This window comes from Lissotriton vulgaris, chromosome 9, assembly GCF_964263255.1.
Source record: "Lissotriton vulgaris chromosome 9, aLisVul1.2, whole genome shotgun sequence".
Lineage (NCBI taxonomy): Eukaryota > Metazoa > Chordata > Amphibia > Caudata > Salamandridae > Lissotriton > Lissotriton vulgaris.
Window position 1 is genome coordinate 1019771235 of NC_141697.1, and position 10572 is coordinate 1019781806.

The 10572-nt window shown below is 42.5% G+C and overlaps 1 pseudogene; it reads left to right on the plus strand.

The window, feature by feature from the left end:
- Positions 1-4896: 4896 nt before the first annotated feature.
- Positions 4897-5384, plus strand: LOC147692724 (large ribosomal subunit protein mL43 pseudogene; annotated as a pseudogene).
- The last annotated feature ends 5188 nt before the right edge of the window (positions 5385-10572 follow it).

Here is a 10572-nt window from a genome sequence, read left to right on the forward strand (position 1 = left end):
ATGCGCCATAGTTGTTCAGCGGTGGAGGCAGACCACAAATCAAAACCTAGCAATGGCTTTAAGCACTATTACTGATTATGTTTATGTTCAACTGAAGGATTATCCAGAATGCTCTAGCCAATGGTTGTGGTGAAAGAACCAGTAGTGCAACTACGGAAGGTACATTGAACTGGCAGAGAAGTTGAGCTAGAACAGTAGAAGTATTTCAAAATCCATGAGATGATAGAAATGGTAACTGAATACCAATCAATTAGCGACAAAATAAGGCTCACATAAAAGATATACAAGGACAGATAATATTGGGACAAAAAAGCGCTGTATACATTCTATGGTCACTGCACAGTGACAAACCAGGTCCTTCCCTGCTTTATTGTTAAAGTACAAATGGTGTTTCAAAAATATACACAAAATACTGGAAGCAACCAAGACTTCAACAATGCTTGATTGTTTTGCTATCCGAACAAAGACTGTTGGTGTGGTAACCCCGAAATTGTGCCCAGCTGAATGACACCAACGAGTAACAAGCCTGCAGTACTTCCATCAGGTTAGGCGGCAAAACATCACTCAATAACAATCTGTGGTACTACCAGCCCCTGGATGCAGTACCAGAGTGATGGCCTCTGGTACTGCGTCCAGTACCAGAGGCCAGCTATAATGTTGAATGACACATAGCTGCGACCTATTATTGTGCACCCTTGCACTTCTGCAAATGTTACAGGTTGCAAAACAAAACACCCCTTAACAATGTTTTGCGGTACTGCGTCCCTGAATATCTAGTTATGTTGCTAAAAGTAAAAGATGCAAATCCAGCTCCAGAAAATTGTTCAAGGAATGTTTATGCTTTTGTTAGGGCTGAAGTTTGAGCAGAAGAAGTCTTTTGATATACTGAAGCAAGAGGAGCTTAACAATTGGTCTAAAAATTTTGAAATATGGTCGTTGAAATGTTTTTGATTCTCTAGCGGAAAGCAGGCAGCATGTTCTAGCCTGTTTCCAAAGTGTGAAAGAAGCAGCACTGGGACTATAGAGTGGTGTTCAAGTGCAAAGGTGGGTGAGAGGATCAAGAAATACAGAAATATTTGTTCTTAAGATGGTCCAGCCCGACTCTCGTATAAATATCAATGCACTTCCTGGAAACTGAGCAGGATCAGTTAGTTTGCACAAATCTGTTCTGCAAATGCCAGGTGGTGACATTTCTTTGATTGGGGCAGAGGAGGGAGATTCTAGAAGATAAAAAGTATTGTTCCTAAAGCATTCCATCCCAACAATAGAAACAGAAAATTGCTCTTGCTGTATAGTGGAGATAGAATAAAGAGACTGCTGGGAAGTGTAAATCTGGCAACAAATGATGGACTGCATGCTGAACGAATCAAACATTCACCCCCAGTCAAGAGATCTGGGCTAAATCCATCGTTCTATTGCTCACTATACCACCCCAATTTGGAACCAGCCATATGCAAATCAGTCTTGACCCTGCTCCTCATGGGAACAGTCCAGCCTGAACTGCCAAGCAGGGTCCTCCCTGGACTGAAACAAGCATCCTGGGACTGGTTTCAGGGTAACACCCCTCCTCTGCCCGGCTAGCTTGAATCCAGAGGCTTGTGGCCTCTTAAAATATCCCCATATGTCAATTTACACCTCTTGCTGTAATCCTGCCCTAACATTCATTACTGGGTAAGTGACTACTGTGTGGTCCTAAATTAAGTACATGGATGCAAAGAGACAATGACATCCCCATCAAACAACAGTTGTTTTCATAGTTGCTCTATAAAGAATGTACGCTTTCTATATATAGTTGAGAATCAACTATATTACCTCGGTGGCACCTGGCAACAATTAGCTACTAATTATGTCCCATCGTTTTTCAACCTCACACTGGACTCATTTTGCTAATAGTTCCCTCTGCTCAAAATGTTTTCCATAAAATAATATGGACCTGTGTAGAGTATTTTAAACCTGCTGTAAACTAAATCATATATCTATAGGAAAGCTTGTACTTCAAACTTTTACTTTAAATGTAGTGAAACATTCGAATGGGAAACTCTATTTCACCAATGCAAATCCGACATATAGTAAATACATAATGAATGTATGAATATCCATTGTAACAAATTCCATAAGTTACATCAAAAAATTATCATTTGGAGAACAGACAATATACAATGTATTGTTTATTTATTTATTTATTTTATTTTGCATATTTATAGAGCGCTCTAATACCCGGAGGTGTCCTGGCGATAGAAAGATAGACTGGTGTGACGGAGCGTGCTTACTGAGTGAAGAGCCATGTTTTTAGACCTCTTCTAAAGGCCAGCAGATTCTGTGTCTGTCTGAGCGCAAGTGGAAGTTTATTCCAGGCCTCAGCCGCCCCAAGAGAAAAGCTCCTGCCTCCCCAGCGAGCTTTTTTAATTCTGGGGACCTTAACCAGAGCCAGTTGTCCTGACCTCAAAGTTCTTGCTGGTTTATGCCAGCAGAAAAGGGATTTCAAGTGCCTGGGTCCCGAGTCATGGAGGGCCTTGAAGACCATGCATACTGCCTTGAAAGTGATTCTTTTACGAATCGGCAGCCAATGTAGCTTAACCAGCTCCTGAGATACTGAGGCAAATTTGGGTGTGTCAGTGATTAGGCGGGCGGCTGCACTTTGCAGAAGTTGGAGCTTATTCAGTATACTCTGCTGGGCATTTAGCATCAGGCTGTTGCAATAGTCTAGGCGTGAGAGCACTAGACCAGTGACTATTGTTTTCCTGTGTTTCTTATCAAGGTAAGGTAAAATTTTCCTGATGAGGAGGAGAGGGCGCCCACCTGGGATTTAAAGGTCAGGGTGGTGTCCACCAGTATACCGAGATTTTTCACTTTGTCCACCGGTTCTGGGAGAGGTCCCATTTCGTCTGGCCACCATCTCGGGGACCAAAAGTTGTCTCTGTCACCAAAGAGCAAAACCTCGGTCTTTGAGGAATTCAGTTTAAGGCAGCTTTGTGCCATCCAGCGGCCAACTTCGAGCATGCAGTTTCTGAATCTATCGGCGGTGTTTTCTGTGTTGCCGGGAAGGAGGGACACCACAATCTGAGTGTCGTCGGCGTAGGCCGTGAGTTGAAAGCCGAACGATCGAATCACCGGGGCGAGGGTAGACACATATACATTAAAAAGGGTTGGGCTTAACGAAGAGCCCTGGGGGACTCCACAGGGAAGTACAAAGGGTTGAGATTCGTAGCTGCCCAACGCCACTGTCTGGGATCTATCAGATAGGAAGGCTTGTAAGATTTTTAAAGCCTTACCCTGAATTCCACAGGCCCTCAACCGGTCCACCAATAGCTTATGGTGGACCGTATCGAAGGCCGCAGAAAGATCCAATAGGATCAGGGCTGCTCTGCCCCCTGCATCCATCACCTGCCTGATATCTTCCATAGATTTAATCAGGGCGGATTCCGTGCTGTGCCCCTCTCGAAAGCCGTGTTGGGAGGAATCCAGTACATCCGCTGATTTCAGGAAGGCACTAAGTTGTGCGTTCAGGTAGCCTTCTATTATTTTGGCCGGGAGGGGGAGTCTGGCAATCGGGCGATAATTATTCATCTCCGTGATATCAAGATTGGGTTTTTTGAGCAGGGGTAGGATGGAGGCTTGCTTCCAACTAGCGGGATATTCCCCTTTCTCCAACATCTGATTGAAGAGGGGGGTGAGAACCCTGGCAATCGCATCTGGTGCGAGTTTAGTTATTGTCGTGGGGCAGGGGTCATGAGGGGAGCCTGATTTAATTTTTAGTAGGCGACTGCTCACTTCTTTTTCCGTAATGGGCGGGACAAATTGAAGCATGGGTTCAGGTCTGGCGGGATCGGGGGCCTCTCTCGGTGAGGAAGTCATCACTATCCTGTCCAGGGGGAGAAAGATGTTTTCCACCTTTTCACGAAAGAAGGTTGCCAAACTTTCGCAGAGTGGGAGGCTTGCTGGAATTTCAATGGGTTTGGGGTTAGCTAGGGAAGCGACCGTGAGGAAGAGTTCTTTAGGGGTATTAGTAGCGTCTTCTATCTGACTCGTGAGAAAGGCTTTTTTCGCTTGTAGGATGGATTCCTTGTAGCGTCTTTGTTCCGAGTTAAGCGTTTTTTTGTCCGATTCCCTATAGTGCATACGCCAGATTTTTTCAAGTTTTTTGCACCTTGTTTTGTGTTCCCTTATTTGATTTGTAAACCACGGGGCGGCAGGCTTGGCCCGAGTGGAGTAGATGGTTTTGGGGGGAGCTAAGAGAAGGCAGGCCCGGTCCAGCCAGGTAGTACAAGTCTTAGCTGCTTCCTCCACAGTGTTCGAGAGAAGGGGCAATGTGTTGTTTAATGTGTTGTCTAGAGCAGGTGTCTCCAACCGGTGGATCGCGAGCTACCGGTAGCTCGCCGACCCTCTGGGAGTAGCTCCCGATGCTTCCTAATTACAGAGACGTAATTTAAGCATTTCATTTTGCATCCCTTTGTTGTCTTTGTCTGCTATCAGCCCTTGCCCGCCCTCACAAAAACCAGCAGTTCTGATTTGCTGAAGCAAGCTTAGCTGGGGTGGGTCGGGCTAAAGAACGTGACGTTGTTCCTGAAGTCACGCGCCACCTGCCTTTCCAGGCGGGCACCGTGCTTCATAATTGCCGTCGGATCCTGGTGGGAAGCTGCGCAGGACTGGTAAGTGTGCCCCTGGATTAATAGCAGCATAGTTCTTTAAACCGGCTAAGTGTATTGTAACTAAGGCCTTTGATTTTAACATCAGCTGCCACCGCGCTTTACATCGGACTTCAGTAACTAAGCGCAGTGGCAGCCGATATTAAAATCCAAGGTCTTTGCGGGCCCTGAGCTGCTGCCACGGTACAGCGATGTGAAAATTGAAAGTCCGGCCGTGTGTGTTTGCTCCTCCACTGACAGTGCTGTGCGGATCCCTGTCTGCAGCATGACCTCCCGTGGAACCCCAAGCAGGTTTCTGCAGAGCGTGCTGCAGAACGGAGTAGGACGGTACATATGCCAGCTCAAGAGGCTCACCCTGGTTTTCAGCAAGGACGCACAGAATGCAAGGGGTGCCAGAGAGTTTATAGAAGAAAACGTTGTAGATTTTGCAAAACGGAAAACCGACATTGTGATGTATTATAGTCCCCAGAAATGCACCATCCTAAGCTCATAGCAGAATATTTGAACGGAGCAGTGAAGGAAGAGCTGGTAACTAGCAAATCTGCTCATGAAATTGTACAACTTGTTCAGAAAATGGCTAATTAGTCTGGACTGGACATTATCCGCATACGCAAAATGTACCACATGGACAGCCCCAGCATCCAGGGGCAGTGGCACCCCTTCATCAACAAGCCAACCCTTCTGAATGTCAAAGCTTTTGACTCGGTGAACCAAACACAAAACGAACTGCCTAAATAAAGTTAAGGAAAAGGACTTGATAAAAAAGAAAAAAAGAAAATCGAAAGTCCTTGCCTGCACTAAACTGCTTTCACGGACTACAGCATGCTTTAAATTTGCCTTCGTATTAAAGTCAGTGAAAGCAGCTTAGTGCATGCAAGGCCCTTTGATTTTAACATCGGCTGCCACTGTGCTGTAATATATTCTTTCAGTTTTAAAGCGCAGTGGCAGCAGATGTTGAAATCAAAGCGCTTTACATGTAGTGACCCGATCCTCCCAAAACAGGCCCATCACTTTGTGCCAAGGCAGCCCTGCTTGTGTGACTTGGAGCTGTGTTTTGCTGCACCACAGCTACGACAAACAAATTGATTTGTTAAGTACTTTTACTACTATGCATTTAATAGAGGCAGTTTACACTTTTAGTGGCTGAGATGATGCAATTTCTTTTTGTGTGTTCTTTTTTTTTAACAAGGCTCATTAGTCCTTTCCTGATTTTAGCCATGCACTTTGATCCCATTGATGTTCTGTCTATGTGGTTCTTGAGGTGCTACTTAAAAGAATGTTAAATGAAGGACTCTATTATTACACTGATTAAGATACTCATGACCTATGCAGGAAGGAGGAAAGCAGGCTGGTGAGTGCAGTAGTGATCTGGAGTGTGTGTGCATGCATGAGGTGTGATCGGATTTGTCATTTTGTTTTTAAGGAACAAATTCATGGTCACTTGTTTGCAGCGTTTTCAGTATTTGATGATGTGTAAGAGTTTGAATAAATTAGATCTGTATATTACATGTGTTAATGTATAAGTATCTTTATTTCTATTATTTCAATAATATGCAAGTTAAAACGAGGGGCCTTCTAGGAGCTATAATGCAGCCCTCTTTATGCATAGTTACAGAAATGTCTGTGAAATATCAGTTTTCCCGCGGTCTGGCCTGGAGATGAGAGCCCATTTGAATTACCATGAGAATAAAGCGTTCTACCGGTGTGCTATTTCTTTTTCATAATTATTTTCAGGAAGTTATGTTTTATATAAAAAGAATCAAACTATCTGTTTTTGCATGTTTTCGTATTGTTTGTAGGCGAGTCCTACTCAACAGAAGTGTGATAAGGCTGGACTAGATGGATGTATTGTATTGCTTTTTTAATGGATTACAAAGGGTCGTTCCTGGCTAGTACCTGTTATCGATCTGACTATGGAGCTTTCTCTTTATTGAGGTCTGCTCTGAGGGACATTGCCCTATTTTTCATGCTACTATATTATTACTGGAAGTAGAAGAGGACTGTACAGCGAGTGCAAGGCTTAGCAGACAGTCTGTTGCTGAACATTGCAGAACTATGCATTTTCTGAAAATGGACTTTGCAGAGTTAAAGCATGTGTTATAGAAGTGAGGGAAGTGCTTTATAATGAAATTAAGGTTGCCACCTTTCCAAATATCGGCCACTTGTTGTTCCAATAATCTGCAAAGGTTCGGACATGAAAGCAAATCATATGTATTAATTTGTACCATAACTTTTCTCCCTGTGTTTTACATTTTTTGATAATGAAGAAATGGGAAGACTTCTGTTGCAGCATTTTTATAGCGCTTACTAATGTGTGGCACTGAAGCACTTACCTACATGGTTAGTAAGCTATGGCTTGTGTAGGGTGGGTAGTTCGAAGTGTTTGCTTTGGTTTTTGATTCTATGTGGGAAGTGTTTCCTTGTCTTGCCTGATGAACTCCAAGGTGCAGTTATCATGGTATGGGACGCAGCACGTAGCAGTGTGGTGAATGAGGTTTGAGGCAGATATACAGTTTATTATGTTATGATTTTCAGTCTGCAGACAGCTTTGAACAGCTCTATAGGTCTATCTATGTGTATTTTGTTCAAACCAGAGTATGGGTCACAAAGAAATTAGGCTTAGAGACAATGAAGCAGGGCGTGAGAGGTGTCTTCTAAAAATGCGCGAATTGCCTGGCCTTTAGTGGCTCACAACGATTTTCACTGATCAGAAGTAGCTCTCACTACAGAAAAGGTTGGAGACCCCTGGTCTAGAGAGTCCCCAGTGATATTTTTCCATTTTCTCACTAGTTTCGGGTTGTTTCTCTTATTAACAGATTTTTCATGGGTGGTGAGAGGGATAGAGAAGTGAACTGCTGAGTGGTCGGACCAGAAGACTGGCAGAACAGAGGAGACTTTCAAATGGACCTGATTAGAGAAAATCCCGTCTAGGATGTGTCCTGCTCTGTGAGTAGGATCGGTTACTAGTTGTAGCATGTCGATCCCCGCCAACAGGTCAATTAGTTCCTGGGTGTCAGGAGATGTCTTGCATTCCAGATGGAAATTAAAATCACCCAGAAGAGTGAATCTTTGGGAGCAAGCTGCTACTTCTAATAATTTGCTCAAGGCTGCTAGAAATCTAGTTTTCTCGCCCGGGGGCCTATAAACAAGGCATCCTGTAAAGGACTGGTGATTAGAGAGGGTAAAATTGAACAACAGAGATTGTTCACTTCCTGATCCTTTATTCAACTTAATAGATAACTCATTTACACTTATGACCTTTATTCTGGTCATTGTAACTTCTCAAATGGAAAACATGCAATTCATTTCCTATTCAAACACAGGAGACACTGCCCATAATTCCATTTATTGATTTACCCTGCCACAGCTCAGATATATTTCTGGTTGTTTTTCGTTCTTATGTCTTTCTTATTTTATAACAATACTCTCAGCCAGGTTGATTCTTTTTTTTAAATTTTTAATATTGATCTAAGAACAATATAGTCCTCCTGATAATTTAGCTTGTCCTAAGTGGAAAAACTATATTCTTTTAAAGATGCAAAAAAGCCAGCCAATGGACATGATCAAAGTTTCAAGAAAGTGTAGAATATAAATTACTTGAGCACTCCGAACCTTTGAATACAAAATCAGTTTTTCCTTTATGAAACAGTATAAAATCACTCTTCCTTCTGCAAAATAACCATTCAAACTATTTAACACCTTGCGTGCGGTGCCCATTTACCCCCGGTGTTGGGCCCTAATGTAAATGGGTGTGGTCATGACGAGCTGAGCTCGTCAGGAGCACACGAGCACCGTGCCTCATGACGAGCTCAGCTCGTCATGAGCATCGAAGGTGTTAAAATAGAAAACAAATGTGTCTTTCGAAGCAACACAAGCAACATCGCTGAAAATAAGTGCAACATGTGAATGCAAAACCATATTAAGTTCAGTATATGTCACTAGGTGTGCTGTAGCAGGCACACCGACTGATGACAACTGTTCTTACAAGGTAGTCAGTAGTAGTCGAGTAGTTATGGTTTTAAATATGCAGTAATATTGACTTTAATGTCCTTGCGGTCATATGCCAATATTTCCATATTATCTCAGATGATCTGAACATTGTATTTGAAATGGCATGTCCTAGAGTTCATAGCCAGTGTTAGGCGCTTGGGGACAACATGTTCCCTCCTTCATTTAACTCTCAGGTTTCTTCACAAAGTTCAACTTTATTCAGTTCAATATTTTTAATCCAAACAAAGAACTTGATTCAGTTCCACGTTCAAATTAAACATCATATGCAGGCATAATAATCATCTTATGGTGCAATGGTTAATGTTGTTCACAGTGTTTCATAAGTGCCCAATGCATTTCGGGTCAACAAAGCAGGACCCTTCGTCAGGGGTCTGTAAAGAAATGAAACAGGACCTGATAATGTACTCCACTAGACAATGAGTGACAACAATAAATGATAAGTTCATGCCCAACGTGAATAATGTGAAAACCTAACCGAAACTAATCGCGTGAATGAATTGGTGCAAACTTATCAGGCAATGAATTACTCTGTTGGTTAAGTGAATCGTTTAAATAGATGCAACCAATGTGCTCAGGAGGGGAGTAGTGTGATGGCTATCATGCACAAACTAATGAGGTCAAATACGAGACATGCGGGATTACACAAATTTACAGGCGAGCATCAGTTTAAATAATCACTACGACATGCTGAAGCACACAAGGTCTATAACAATACAGGTAAACTAACTACAATGACTTACATCGCACTGGAACAAGCTGTGCCTCTACTCTCTTCGGAAACGAAGGCATTCAGGAAGTTAGTTTACGCGCCAGTTAAAAAATAGAAAGACAGACTGCAAACGATCACCTGTCCGGAGTAACTACCAATGGGAACGCGAGAAACGCGGGATGCACTAGTCATGTGACACAGGTGTATTGGATTCATACGGAAATAAACACTAGAGCGTTAATAAAGTTATATAGAAGCGCAATATAAAAAAGTGTAATAATAAAGATGTTCATCATTGAAATTAATAAAACCAACAAACATAAAAGTGAGTCCATATACATAGGAAAAAACATAATGCGATCAAAACAGCTCGAGTTCAGTTAACATGACATCAATGTTTACGGTGTGCTGATGAGGAACACAGAATCAGTCTATAGTCAATGCAAGGTTCAAAAGACCTTATATTAAAGAAAACAAGAATATTCTATCCGATCATTTAACCCCATGGTAAGGGTAGAATTCAATTTTTTGATCCAAAAGTATTCGGCACTTAGTCTTTGTTTGACAGGATCCCTGTTGCGGTGCTGCAGTGCAGTCTCCAAAACCATGAATCGTAATTGAGAAATTTGGTGTCTTGCTTCATTCCAATGGTTGGCTATTGTGGATTTTTTATTGACTAGTTCTATATTACTCTTATGTTCCGTGATGCGGACTTTCAATTTACGTTCCGTTTGACCCACATATGTTTTGCCACAGGGGCATTTGATCATGTAGATGCAATTGGTAGTATCACAAGTGCTTGTGTGGTATAGTTCAATTTGGTGACCTTTCGTTGGATGTGTTATCTTGTTGACAGTTATAACATTACTGCAATTAGTACAGTTTTGACATCTCAACATGCCTCGCCATTTTACATCCTCTTTTTTGGGTGCATTAAGAAGTTCTTTTAAATTTCTTGATCTTTGAAACGCAAATGTGACTGACCAGGCTGGTACAGGGTCTTGTGAGACACCATAATCCGTCTTTGACAGGCACCTGCTAGTGACAGATCTTTCACGAATGTATAGGCCATTTTAACGTGAGGCAGTCATGTAACCATGAGAGGTAACCATCTAGGCAGAGGCTGTTGTTCCTGAGGCCAAGTGTAAGAAGCAATGTTTAAGTGGCTGCATAGTTGTGGTGGCCAGTATATGGAAGCTTAAAATA